General features: G+C 38.4%; 1 protein-coding gene across 3 annotated transcripts in view; it reads right to left on the reverse strand.

Moving 5' to 3' along the window:
* Window positions 1-14,135, reverse strand: part of tln2 (talin 2) — a 132,648-nt gene extending 118,513 nt beyond the window's left edge. For 2 of the 3 annotated variants that reach the window (XM_012966875.3, XM_012966874.3), the window contains exon 1: window positions 13,999-14,132. The gene's annotated coding sequence lies outside the window, so the exon portion shown is untranslated. Of the gene's footprint in view, window positions 1-13,998 lie in introns of all 3 variants that reach the window. The other variant, XR_004222020.1, reaches the window with a different exon arrangement.
* Window positions 14,136-14,834: the final 699 nt, after the last annotated feature.

A 14,834-nucleotide genomic window follows, 5' to 3' on the forward strand; every position in this document is an offset into this window, starting at 1 on the left:
AGACTGAAAAAGTGAATCACACATGCAGTCCCCAAGTTATGGCTTTACTCCATGACCTGAGTAATTTATACCATATGTTTGATAGTGCTTATTAGAATAATTATGAACTTGGCAGCAGAAGGGGGAATCCCTGTCCCAGCAGTATACATTTCAGGAGTCAGATTACCTTCTGGGAAACTTTCAGCCGACTGAAGGATGTATGTTTGTTTAAGGGATATTTAACTTTGTGCCCCTGGAAGAAATAACTTAATGCTAGTTCTTTTTTTGAGACAAAGGGTATTCTTATTTGGTTTCATAAAGTAAAGCAAAACAGTTCATTAAGTTGCCCGAAGAATCACTTATTATTTATCAGGTGCTATGTATTTTACGCTCTATCCCAGTACACAGCCTCAGAGAAGAACAAAGCACAATGTTAAGAGATCAGGAAAACACAACACTTTTAAATCTTAGAGACCCACATGGATAGGAAACAGTGAGTATGGGTTGTAATTTTTGCACCACATTCCTATCTGTTTCATATCATGTTTACAATTCCTACCCTTGTCCAACATGTGGTTCTCATAACTAGGCCTCGCTGAGCCACATCTGTTTAAGAACAAAAGCTTAAATATTAAATAGGGTTCTGTAAACTCTTCCTAAATAAAAGATGTCAGCATATTTCATCCCATTATCATCCCACAACCCCCAATCGCAAAACAAGAGTTATATCATTTTCAAAATAAGATATTTAGAAATAAACAGAAATAAATACTGCTGTTTCCTGCAATCCGATACCCACACAGGAAAGAAGTTAAAACAATTAGGATAATGGCACATAGGGTGATCTGCTGCCCTATTTACCAATAATGCACCTTACTGCATTAAAGGGGTTGTTCACCATTACATGAATTTTTAGTATGATGTAGACTATGATATTATGAGACAAATTGCAACTGGTCTTAATTGTGTTTTTTTCAGTTATGTAGCAGCTGTTTGGTTGCTAGGGTCTTATTTTATCTAGCAACAAGACAGTAGTTTGAATAAGAAACTGGAATATAAACAGGTGAGGTACTAAATAGGAAGTAAAAAAAAGTAATAAAAATAAAACTGTAGCCACACAGAGCAAATTTATTTAGCTGCTGGGGTCAGTGACCCCCGTTTGAAAGCTGGAAAGAGTCAGAAGAAAAGACAGCTCAAAAACTATAAAAGATAAATAATGAAGAGCAACTGCTAAGTTGCTTGGACTTAAAGGTGAACTACCCCTTTAAATAAAAAAGGTCGAATATAATTTGTGAAAAATCTTTGTCACAAAACAAAAACTGTAGTACCGTGTTAGCCACCGTCAATAATAATAAAAAAACACATATATATATATATATATTTATGAAACATCTTTGCAAATTTAAAACCTTTTCTAGAAAGCATGACATTTTTAATTGGAAATGCCTGTAGATTTTGAGTCCAACTGACAATCCATTGTACCACATGACCTTGCAGTGGGACATATCCATCTACAACTAATTGCTGTGAGAGTGGGACCTCGGTGTCAGCTTCTCTGGGGGGCCCAAGAAGACCCAAGTGGACACTGTGCAAATATGCTGGCAGGGTTTTTGGTGACAGGTCATTAATATGCATTTGAACACAAAAGACTGGGTTGGAACCGACTGCCCCATTGCCATCATTATAATTCGATCGTTTGGCCCCAAACAGCCTACATGTTCCCCGATATCGCCCATAGGTGCGGATATCGGGTGAAGAGCCGCTCACTTGGCGACCTCTCCAAGCGAGTGGATCTTCACGTATATGGGCACCTTTAGTGTGAAGACACATGGGGGAGTAGTTGCCATGACTACAATCACGGCAACTAATCACAGCGATTTAGCCTCTATAAGCTAATATACAAGTTGCAATTAGTCGCCACGACTTTGCCATTTTAATCTGTAATGACAAACCTCAATATGCCATTTTCCCTTTAAATGTCACATATCTTAGAATTTTTGACCTGTGGATAACTGGACATTAGGGCCACAGAAGTATCATCTACCATCTGCAGCACATCCAGGTGCAGAATGGATCTGTAGGCTTTCACAGATGCTGACTTGCTTCTGATTCACACCCAACTGGAGAGAAGTTTGAACTAGTGGCCAGCCAAAAGTAATATATGGAAACAATGTGCCTGCTGTTTCCAATGACTCCAACCATCCCCCCCCCCCTCAGTTCTGCATAACTGCCATTTTGGCCCACATGGCAGCCCTCCTGATGTTACAGTGGACCTCCAGCATCCTCTGCCTGCCTTCAATCTGACAGGCATCAGCAAACCTGTGCTTTCACAGAGAATACACTGTGTGCCCCAGCCCTTATTTTTACACTAATACACACAGTAGAATCTACATTTCTAGGCTTAATAGTAGGCTATAGGAAACACACTGCCTAGCAAAATCTAATGCTAGCCATTGAGGTCGACACTAAAAGGGTTAAAAAATAATTAGGTTAGTTTTTCCCTTTTGTTTTTCAGTAACTCAGCAAGTCTGTTTGCAGAATAGACACATTTGCTAGAAAAATTGACACAACTGTTAACAGCAGCAGCTTTAGCCTCCAATAAGCATGTTCTAAATCAGGCCTGTCCAACTGGAGGCCCGTGTGCCAGATGCAGCCCTCTAAAAGATTTTTATGGCCCCCAGTCTGCTCAGAGGCTCTACAGACTTCACTATATGCCATCATTATTTTAATTTCACCTGGCCCTCCAACTTGCTGTATAAGATTTAATTGGCCCATTACATGTAATAAGTTGGACAGTGCTGACCTAGGGTATAACTGATTTATGCTACAAAATTGTTATTTTTTTTTATATTTTAATATTTGCAATTATATTTGCAAATAACTTTCAGTCCACTTAAGGGTGAAGATGCAGGGAGATTAAACTTTTTAAAAAGTCGGTCACGGTGACTAATCACGGCAACTTACTCCCCATAGGTTCATTTTTTTAAAAAGCCATGGCTACTAATCGCAGCGTGTGTCTTCTCCCTAATGTTACCATTTTAAGGGTGAAGACAAATGGAGCTATAGTAGCAGCTGCTTGCCACGCCTACTAAAATGCTGATCGTTAACTGATAACAGTCTCATGTATTTAGCAGGGGCAATTCTCAGTATTGTCTATAACAGGGTATTTTCTGGTGTTTAGTAGCAGTGACAAGTAGCTTCTACTAAGTAGTTCCGTGTCTTTAACCTAAGTGTGCTGTAAAGTTGTTAAGAATTACATTTTCTTTCATAGTGGCATCTCTCTGTCAGGCAGAGATGTAGTGTACAGAGCCCTTTAAATGTCAAACTGGAACACATGGGGTGTTTTGTTGTCCAAGTGAAATCACCTTTTTGGACATGCAACAAAACACTCAAAAATTTTGATTCTGTTTATTCAAGAATACTGGAATCACCATATCTTAATATAGTCTTACATAACAAATCTGAATTATAAACCATAATGAATAAAACCAAAGTATTTTGTATCAATATCATATTTCTGCTATCCTGTGCTAGTACTAGAATTATTTGAATGTCCCTAAAGCACTGAATTTCACATTAAAGTTTTCTTTTTACTGCAATATCCTACAAGAGCAGCTCGATGTCCTGTGTATGTTAATATACTATAAACGATGCTTGGATTTTAGCAATAATTTCCATTTTATTTTGTACATGACTGTACTTGGAACTGATTTGCTATTGTTTTCTATTCCCATACACTTTTCTAAACTGTAAAGCAAAATGTATCGCCTTACAGCACGAAACAATAGAACTATTGTCTCTTGTTAATGGAGTTCCTTTGCCACTATACAAGCAGGAACACAGACTCTATGAAGCAAGATATTTGCCAGAAAACCTTGGCTGGCTTCTCTGTGTAACAGAGCTACATGGCACATAAGCGACAACATGCAAGTTCCTTTATGCAAGGAGTAAAACACTTGATAGAGTAACAGCTGTGCTATTACTGAGTGCTCTACACTGTTGCTCATATCACATGCAGAACAGCAGCCGTCCCCTCAGCTGGGACACTAAACTACAGCTGTTTGAGAGACACTAGTGGCCCTTGATAAGCTGCTGGCTCCATAACGAAGCAGCAGACTGGTGACTGTATGCTTTTACATTTTGACAGGAAAATAAAAAGCTTTGTTGATCTGTATCTATCTGGGAAATGTTCATTACTTTGGATTCAGCTCCACTGCCCCCACTACTGCAAGGATCAGCTCACAGAGCTTTCAATAACACAGTACAGCGTCACCTCTTGATAGTGGAACTTCTGACAGATGAAGTGCCCTTTTACGATTCAGTTTCACTTTTAAGGGATTTGGAAAATAAAGCATACTCGGCATTGCTTTTATCCTTAGTTGAACAATTGTCCTAGCATGTGGGATAGAAGGCCACATATATACAAGAATTAAAGCCAAATTTGTTTATTAAACATTTAGAAGAAAAAAAAAGTTAGAAAGTTAGAAATGGGTTAATCTGGGATGAATGTGCATTTTCTATAACCAGAGGCCTTCAGTGGCATATCTGAAGTAAGCCAATCACTATCCTTAAGGTGGCCATACATGGTAAGATTTGCTTGTTTGGTAAGTTCAGTGCTATAACTAAGAAGTAGTCACAGCTTTTGATTCTGCTAAAACACATTTTTTGTTACTTATCTCGGTGCTTATCTTATTAATTTTTAATATAAACTCTATTATCTTTTGAACCTTTGGCAGATGAGGATGCTTTACTGCAGTGTGTGTCTCTTTGTTCAGAATGGGAACCACTGCTAATCATTAGATCCTTGGCTCATGGTTCACATAGCAACTATAGCAAGATAATGCAGATTTAGGTGCTACCACGGTGCCATTTTGGATTCATTAGTACATTTCTATGTCAGGCTCGATTTTGTTCTCCATTGTTTGTTTCTTCATTAAACTGCTGTATTTAGGGCACAGCAAAGTAACAGCCAGCAAATGTGCTGCAATCATGATTAATTAATAAGCTACACATACAGTAAATGTGAAGAGAAACATTTCCAATTAAGATTTCCTAACTAATATGAAATATTAGAACTTTTTGTCTCCATTTCACTCTTTCACTACCAAAGAACCAACAACACACTGTTTTTCAAAGAATAAAAATTATATTGATTTTCTTTTTCCCTTTGCTGCTAAAAGCAGTCATTGTCCCAGACTGGTGGACCACAACATCAAAAGCACAAACTGGAAAATCTCAAGGGTATAGTGGTACATTACAGGGTATGATCTCTAAAACGTTTTTAGTAGCATATAGATCAATGTAAAAAATTGCAATTTTGCAAAATAGATTCTGGTCCCCAAATACGATTAAATTATAAAGTTCAACACACAAATAATGTCAGCGGCTTGGAGGGCTACATTAGGGATGCAGATGCATAGGCCACCCTAAATCCTGTGGAAACCGCGGTCAGTTAGATTAGAGCAAACAAATGCACATTCTTGGCAGGTCGTAGGAGGGTATGGGATGCCCACTTCCTCCTCTGTACCTGATTCACCCAGTCCCCTTCAGAGATGCCAGAAATGGCCAGGGCAGATACAGGTATATAAACAGTGCTGGGCTCTCTGGGTCAGGCAGGATTTGGGTTGGGAGTGGACAGATAAGTGTTGGGTGCAGGTCAACTTTTTGTCGAACCTCACATGCATTCACCCTGCAAGCTTCTCTGGGGATGCTCTGATATAATTAGGTATTGAAAATGTTTTTTTTGTAATAAGAAGACAAACAGATCTTTCCTCCAAAAGGATGGTTCACAGTACGTCTCATATTGAACGAAAACACAAATACATCTAAGGAATATTAATCCACAACAGCCAATCCATATTTTGCTTTAATAAAAAAAGGAGTGTATTTAAAGCAAAATAATACCTTGTAGATGAATTATTTTACCCAGAAATATGAAAAAAACTGCAGTATTGTTCGTTAATTAAGGAAATACAGTTCAATAAATGCTAACACCACATAAATGGGACTCTTGTATTTAAAAAAAGCATTACAGTGTAATTGTGGTTAAGTCGGTTACATTATAGGTTCATAATTATTTTGCATGCATCAAAGGTCACATAAATGGCTTGTAAAATTAGTGCATTCAGAAAATAGAAAAAAAACTGTTTGAGGGACATTGGTTCATATTTACAAAATGTATAATTTTCAAACAACAAAAATTTCCCTTTTTTTTTTTTTTTTCAAGTGTAACAGTTTACATGCTGGATTTGTTTTTTTATGTGAAAATGTTTAATAAAAAAACTCAACACTTTTTTTAAAATGTAAATTGATATCACTTATAAACTTCTTTATAAGTTAAATAAAGTATAAAGCAAGTATATTTTTATACAATAAAGCCTAAAGTTTAATACATTAGTTGATACATTTCTTAGCAGACAAAGCCACCTACTAATGTATCAGTGTATATAGAATTTAAGCACATGCAGATTATAAAAAGGAACAATTAGGTTTTTATAGTACATCTGTGAGAGAACACCTCATTCAAAATTAACATAATAAAAATACTGAGGATCTGGCAGTAAACAGTGACAGAAATGTTGAAATGAAAGGTCAGACAGCACAAGAGTGAAAATAACTCCAGACAGGATCCTGATTTAAACGGGGTTTACTGTTTTGTATACCACCAAGGAAGCAGCTTCATCATCCATCTGGTTAATTACTTTGTGCTTCAAGTATAACTGCCCCTTTAAAACACAGTAACATAGGATACCCCTTAAGGACAGAAATAGCTTACTACTCAGCAGTAAAGTATTTTTTCTTCTCACCTTTCACACTACCCAGCAAAGATACAATAATTCTATGCACAGGCACTTTTACTAAGAGAGCTGGCAGATACTTTTTAAATGAGCTTTAAATGTTATTTAATAATTGTATAAAAATGGCAGAGGGTAGGCTCTATTGTACACCTTTACCTTAACCTTAATGGAATACTGGAATACTGTCATGGGAAAACATGTTTTTTTTTTTTTTTCAAAAGGTATCAGTTAATAGAGCTTCTCCAGCAGAATCCTACATTGAAATCTGTTTTTCAACAACACAAACTTTTATATTTAATTTTGAAATTTCACATGGGGCTAGTCATATTCTTCATTTCCCAGGGTGCCACAACCATGTGACCTATGTTCTCAACTTCAGTCACACTTTACTGCTGACCAGCAAGTTGGAGGGACCCCCCTCCTGGCAGCTGATCAGCAGAACAATGGGAAGGGAGCAAGATAGCAGCTCCCAGTAGAAATCAGAATAGCACTCAATAGTAAGAAATCCAAGTCCAGCTTGGGACTCCTCTAGTTACATGGGAGTAGGAGAATCAACAGGTTACCTGAAAGCAGTTTTAATGTGTAGCAATGGTTCCTTCTGAAATCTCAGATTTTTGGATCAAGAATAAAATTTTAAATGGTAAAGTGAATTATTTGATATGTAAACAATATAATTTAGAAATAAAAAGTATACCATTAAAATCATGACAGTATCCCTTTAAATAAGCCATAATCGGCAGTGAGCATAGAGAGAGTCTACTACAACCTTTGGCAGGAACCTACTAATCATGTATATGCACATAATGAAGACAGCAGACTGAGCAACTGCTGCAGCATAGAGTGTCAGGTGGGGGCCAGCACGATCCAGTATTTCAGTAATTATCAGTAATCAAACAAAAGAGTTCCCAAAGGGCAATTACAGACACAGATTTTTGTTACAGAGACAATCCACCTGAATATTCCCATTCATTACTGGAAGTTAGACCTGCTGCTGGTAAAATGCTTACATTGCGTAATTACACAAAAATGCATAAAAAAGCGCTTTTTTCACATTATTTAGCGGTTTTACCTGCAGCAATTCTCACTACCCACAATGGTATTTTCAGGTGTTTTGTCACCACAAAACAGGCCCGACACAACACCACCATCTGTCACTGCCCTAAGAGTAACTTGAAAAGCCCTCCTGATATATCAAAAGCAGGGCCGCCATCGGGGTGGGGAGAGGGGGTACAATTGTGCCAGGCCCCGTGAAATCTTGTTTCTTAAGTTATGCTAAAACTTTATGTAATGTCCACAAATACTGTTTAGAAAACTATGTAACGTGCCTAGAAATTTAAGTGACTTGCTTATCAAGCAAAAGACAATGCAGAGAAGGTTTGCAGGGGCAAACTCCACTGCTACCAATGAATTAAAAAACGTTTTTAATTCCAATTTAAATTCCACTGCCCTCAATAAACTGACTGACTTATTAGCACATTAATTATTCATTTTAACTATTTATATGAACTGCTTATTAGAGAGTAACATCAGCTGTTTATATTGGGATCTATTTACTGAATTATATCAGCACCTTGTATATGAACTTTTCAGCAGGGGAATGACTGGTTATTGGGCCCCACAGCAACAACAATGGGCCCCTACGCTTAGGCTGATGCCACATGGCATATTCTCGGTAAGCCGAAAAACGCTTGCCAAGAATATGCCCCGCTACTGTAGATTTCCCCTACCTTGTGCCTGCACCTGAATGTATGGAATACGCTCGAGTGCAGGCACATGTAGCCGATATCCACCAAAAAATGCGAGACTTCATATCTTTAACGGATATCGGCTACATGTGCCTGCACCCAAGCATTTTCATTCATTTGGGTGCAGGCACAGGTAGGGGAAATCTACAGTAGCTGGGCGTATACTCAGCAAGCCGAAAATACGCCCGCGTGGCATCAGCCTTAAACATTTTAAGTAACTTATGCAAAAGCTTACATTGCTTTCAAAGAAACGTATGTAGAAACTCCCATGAACCACTGATTAAAATACTGACTTATTAGCACATTCATTATTATTATGAAATACTACTGACAAGTTATTTAAGATGATGCTACCCTGTTTACTGTAAATAAATATACAAATCATCTAAAGCTTAGTAGGTTAAGAATTTTGGCTTCCTTCTATGTGTCTGGTGCTTACTGGCACATAGGCACTCTTGTTTGTTTCTAGAAATGATTCACTTTTATTATGATGCTTGATACATTTTGTATATCTTTCTGGATACAAACTACTATTCCACATTGTGTGTGCTTTGTGTTTGAAGATTTTAGTTTTTTTGAATAAGTGCTTTACATTATGTAATAATTTCCCTTTAATCTTGCACCATAGGAGGCTTGATGATGAGATATAAAATTGGCCTCATGTAGTCATTTACTCCAATTTTGAGGTAAATTACTATTATTTTCTGGCCTGACTAATACCAACATTATTGCAGGTTGTCTGTAACAGCATGGCACAAATAGGAGCCAGTGATGTGGTTATACTTATGTCTTAGGGGCCAAATGTATGAAGCTTCAAATGACTGCAGAAATTGCAAGTGAGTTCCTGACTTCAGAAACTCACCCAGTTTATGCAATGGTTTGTCTGAACCTGGCCCCTCAAAGCTTCATAAATTTAACATAAATTTAGACATGTACCATCTCTGTGGAAAATATGGTTGCTTTGAGGGATTCATTTCTAAGTTAATTGCTCTTAACAGTGTAAACAGGACTGTCTGATCTTATGAACAGTCAAGAAGAATGCCGTTTTATGCATTTAACACTGTGGTTTTGACACTTGGTTTGATCCAGTAACCTTTGCATCACCCACTTTAGTGCATAGGTTTTATTATATTTTATAGATCTGTAATCTTTTGTGTGTACATGGGGGCACTATGTATATCAGGGCTGTCAAACTGAAGGCCAAATGAAGTCCAAATGTGGCCTTACAAAGCAATTGTGTATATGTACAGCATTAAAGGGGCTGTACACCTTCCATGCTTAACATGAGTGCAATGAAAAGGGCTTGTCCTGAAAATATTTTGAAAAATTCCTGTTGATTGTTTTAATCACAAAAATCTTTCTATGTCTTTGTTATTTCTTGAGCTAAACAGGAAAACTGTAGTGACCCCATGCTTGTTCTAGCAAGGTAGCATGACCTCTTACAGCCAATTTAATCTATCAGTACAAAATAAACCACATAAGCTGATGCTCAGGAAGCCCAAAGTAATTAGGCTAATTCACAAAGACAAGTTGGCTCAGACTGTTCAAAAATAGCCAAATTTGCTATTTACATCTAGAAGTGCTTCTAAATGAAATACAAGGTTTACCAGCACTTACATAAATTGTCAGGAGCGCTTGGATGCAAATGCAGCCATACAATACCCATTTAAAGTAGATTTTTAACACCCCACTTACATTAAATATTCACATCTTTTTGAAGAACTAATGTTGTAAGAAACTGAGTAAAATACAGTGGACTCAATAGGTCTTAAAATTAATTTCCACTGAAAGAAAAAACTTTTTTCCAGGAACGATGTAAGGAAACATATGGCATAATTTTGGATCATCTTCAGGAAATACATCATGTTTGTACAGGAAATGTATTTACCTTATATCTCTGTCCATTAAATATAACGTTAACCGAGGTTTACAGTAACTTTTTCTGTGCATGTTCTGTAAATCCCACAGACATTTCTACCTATGAATCCTTAGTTATCTGAAAATGTGTTTATTCGCAGAAGTGGGAATACATAATCACTCTGAAGATTTTACCAAAAAGCTCTAATGAAATAATGTCCTCTGCTGGGAAATGGTCATTTTCAAAATCTCTCTCAGAGAATCCATAACCAAATTTAATGGACAGCTAATGAAAAGCATACTCCCTATATTCAAAATAAGCACAATAAAAAGGACTTGTCTTGAAAAATACTTTCTGCCTATTGTTTTAATGAAAAAATAATATAGTGATCTGTTGCACAAAAAATGTAGAACAGAAAAATTAAAAACACTTTCATTTTAAACAAGGTCCCAACTCCTATACCTGTATATTAAACTACATGTATTCTTGACCTGTAAAACATAGATGCAAAATATGGCCATTTTTACGGTCATGTATTATAGAAAAACTGTTTCTCCCACTGCAGATGCCTGTAATAGAGCTTACACTACAGTTTTAGTAAAAAATACTCTGGCAAGTGCTATGCTGCCTGCATTAGGAGGGATGCGGTAGAGATGGGTGGCCATCTCGGGACTTTAAGAATGCAAATAGTGAGGAAAATCCCAGTTCTCTCGTTATGTACACGAGTGTAATGCAACACAAGATTTAGCCTAGAGACCCAGTCATGTGCAAAAGCAAATATGGCTGCCTGTACCGGGCACTCCCTTCAGGTGCTAGCAGCAAGACCAAAATAGAACGGTTTCCCTCAATCTGGTTAAACATATTAAAAAAAAAACGTGTCTGGTTAGCCTTCTTATATCAATACTAATTAGCGCATTTCCAAATCTACAACTGAACACAAGAACACATTTCTAAACCTACAATTTTAGGTTTAGGTTCACACTGCCTCCTTAGGCTAACACCCCCAGGGCTTAAGGTCAGCATTTCTCCATCTTCTCCTTCCCAGAGTCAGCCTGTGATCAGACACATGGAGTTAATTTCTGCACAAAAATGCATAGGTATGTCTTTCCTTGCTTAAACCTACTTCATGCGCCTGAACACAGGCAGATGCCATGCCAATAAAGAAATGGGTAGATGGGAGTGCTCCGGCTTTTCTCCGCCTGCATAGAAAACAAAGACAAAGAAAATCCAACCCTCAGCCCCAGGGTACAGCTAAAGCATACCCGATTATTACAATTATTTCTACTAAAATACAATATAAACCATTAGGACTAATCTCCTAAATGAACCTTTTAAAGGACAAAGAAATTCTATACAAGACAATTACCCATGTATCAGGACCCATTTTAAATAGCCAATAGGAACTTATCAAACACTCCAAAAATACCCTATACTTCCAGTAGCACCATGGTATGTACACATTTCCCCAAGACTGGGATGATGTCACATTCACCCACTGAGCACTCCTTGAGCAAGAACAATACCATATTGCATGCGCACATCAGCTGTCTGAAAACCTACGCATGCGCACAAAACTTATAGAGCTCCTGAATCTCCTGCTCACTCCTGCGTTCATGCACAGATGGAACAAGGTGATGTGTATTGTGTCCAATGGCTTGCCTACCTCCTGCATGGACACCAAAGCAACAGGATCCCTAGTGGCCATAAATAGATGGTACTGTTGCTGTGCTTGTCAGAGATGGATTATAACAACTTTAAAGTGGCACCTCAGGGCCCCAAGGCTACCAATCAAAAACTAGCATTACCCAACATGTTATATATTAGTAGCACTCAGGAACAGCAGAGTGCCTGATACCAAAGCTCATTTAACTACTGCAACTGTGTAGTAGTTCTACTGTATAAGACTTGCTTTCAGCCCAGGAGCCCATTTCCCAATAATTCCTGTAAATTCAAGTAGAACAGAAACGATATGTGTAATAAGCAAGTTATGTTCTTATTTTATTAAGTAAAAATGAAACAAGATAAACCCTACACAAATAAATCAGGCTTCCCTTTAAATTAAAGGACATGTAAACCCCCCACACAAAAATGTAATCAGTGAATAGCCTCTTTAAAATCTTTCAATACCTACCACACTGGTTGTCCAGAGGTTAATAGTAGGGCTGCAACATCCCCTTAATCACTTAGATTTGCTTCTCCTCCTCTAACCCACTCGCCCCCCTCCCTCGGAAATTTGCTTTGGCTTTAGGCTCCTGGGCATGCTCAATTGTTCTAAGCTCAGATTACTAAACACGCCCCCCAGTCTAGCAGCCAGTAAAGAAATGGCATTGCTGGTTCCCATAGAAACTCAGCTCTAGCTGTCTGCTTCAATTTTTTTCTCCTGAGCTCAGCTTTACCATTACAGTGCTCAAACAAAGCAGAACTTTTAGCAAAGACAGTTGTGCCTGTGAGAGCCTGTATTCTTGGTTAAATGTATTCTGAATAAGAGTTTTTGTGTGTGTATGCTGTTTGCAGATTTAAATGTATCCAATTATGTATCAGAGGAAAAATGGCCACCAGGTGAAAGCTGCTATTTGGTTTAGGAAAATGTGATGGTGCTGGCAAGCGGAGGGGATATATGCAGTACAAATGGTGCCATTTGGGTGGGGGGACGTGCCCAACTGATATACATTGTAGGCTTTACATGTCCTTTAAAAAGAATCAGAAATTGGGGTGTGTGGGGGTCATAAACAGTACCAAATGTGTGATATAAACATAAGTAACTACTGCAAAATACTAATAGCAACAAAGAACAACTTTAATACACAAACTGCAGATACTACTATATGATGTATTTCAGTTATACAACACTTTCTCAGGAACTATGTGGCTCTCTATTCAGACATTTTAGACAGATAAAAAAAAAGAGACAAGCACTCCTGGGAGACTGCAAAAAATATATATATATACACACACATATGTAGGTGTGTGTGTAAAGCTCTTTTCCATGCAGAAAGCCCATGTGCCAGCAGGGAGGGGATCCTTATCTACACATATGCGGAGGATTTAAATTCCAGCGTTGCCCTCCCAGCTCCCAGCCTTCCCTAACACCCAGCCCTATCTCTTTCCAGCCCATGAAGTCCACACAGATCTCATCAATGGCTTTTAACAACAGACCGTCAGTGAATGTGCCTCCTGCCCTATGCTAGCATGCTCCCATCCTTACACAGCAGGGCTACAGGCACATACCTTTCCCAAACGTATCTGCATATAGAAATGGTATGTTCCACACGTGTTTACAGCTGGTAACACACAACATGCCCTCACACATACCTTGTACATTAGGCAGATGCACAAATGCAGCATCGCATACCCACACACACACTCTATTCAGAAATACACTTTTATTTTACACCAGCAAATTGCTCCAGTAACATGAACTCATAAATGCCGCATTTGTGTCCCCACATATAACCGCAGCCCGTACAATCTCAGCAAAATCTATCTACATATTATTAGTATTCCAGCCCCTCACTATGCACATTCCTGAGCAGCCCGTACATCTCCCTTATAGCATATACATACAAATCGCTACACAATCAGTTACATTGCATCCTCTCCCGCTTTATTTCCCCCTTACCCTGTCCTGGTCCCTGGGTCACTCCCTCTCCATCTCTCGCTGTCTCTCCGCCCGAAGCACAGCCCGACCCCGGAGCGCTTCATGCGCATGTGCGACGAAAAGTGGGGGTGTGAGAGAAAGCAGAGAATCACATTGCGCAGCGGCGTTTCTGGCGCCTACAGGGGATTCAGGGTTGGTATGGCAACGGGCGCCATCTTGTGGCTGGCATTCAGTCTAACATCATTTTAATCAAATGTATTTGTACATTTTTAAAGTGTATTATTGTATGTAATAGAAAGCGCTAGTGCGTAATGCGTTATACTAAGCCCTTAAAGCAGGTTGAGTAAATCGCTTAACAAGGACACACTTAATAAATGCATGTTGCAGGGCTAAACTGATTGTATTTACATTTTATTGCAATCAGTGCAGCCCTGATGATGGATTTTCTCGACGTGTCCCTGAGTTTTCAAGTGATCTGATCACCCAACCCAAATTTTCTGTGAATTAATAGATTTTTAACTAATGAGTAACTTTTGGCTATATTTTGTTATTCAGTGGATTTGTAGATTGTAAGCTCTTTTGGGCAGGGCTCTCTTCACCTCTTGTATCGGTTATTGATTGTTTTATATGTTACTCTGTATGTCCAATGTATAAAACCCACTTATTGTACAGCGCTGCGGAATATGTTGGCGCTTTATAAATAAATGTTAATGTAATGTATGCCCTGTCGTTATTAAAGGAGAAGGAAAGGTGGAATCACTTACCTGATACCCCAGCTGGTGCTCCTATTAGCAAAAAACCCACCACCAGGGGTACATGCAGGCCAGCAATCCTCTTCCTGCCAGTTGCGCATGTGG

Source organism: Xenopus tropicalis, chromosome 3 (genome assembly GCF_000004195.4).
Source record: "Xenopus tropicalis strain Nigerian chromosome 3, UCB_Xtro_10.0, whole genome shotgun sequence".
Lineage (NCBI taxonomy): Eukaryota > Metazoa > Chordata > Amphibia > Anura > Pipidae > Xenopus > Xenopus tropicalis.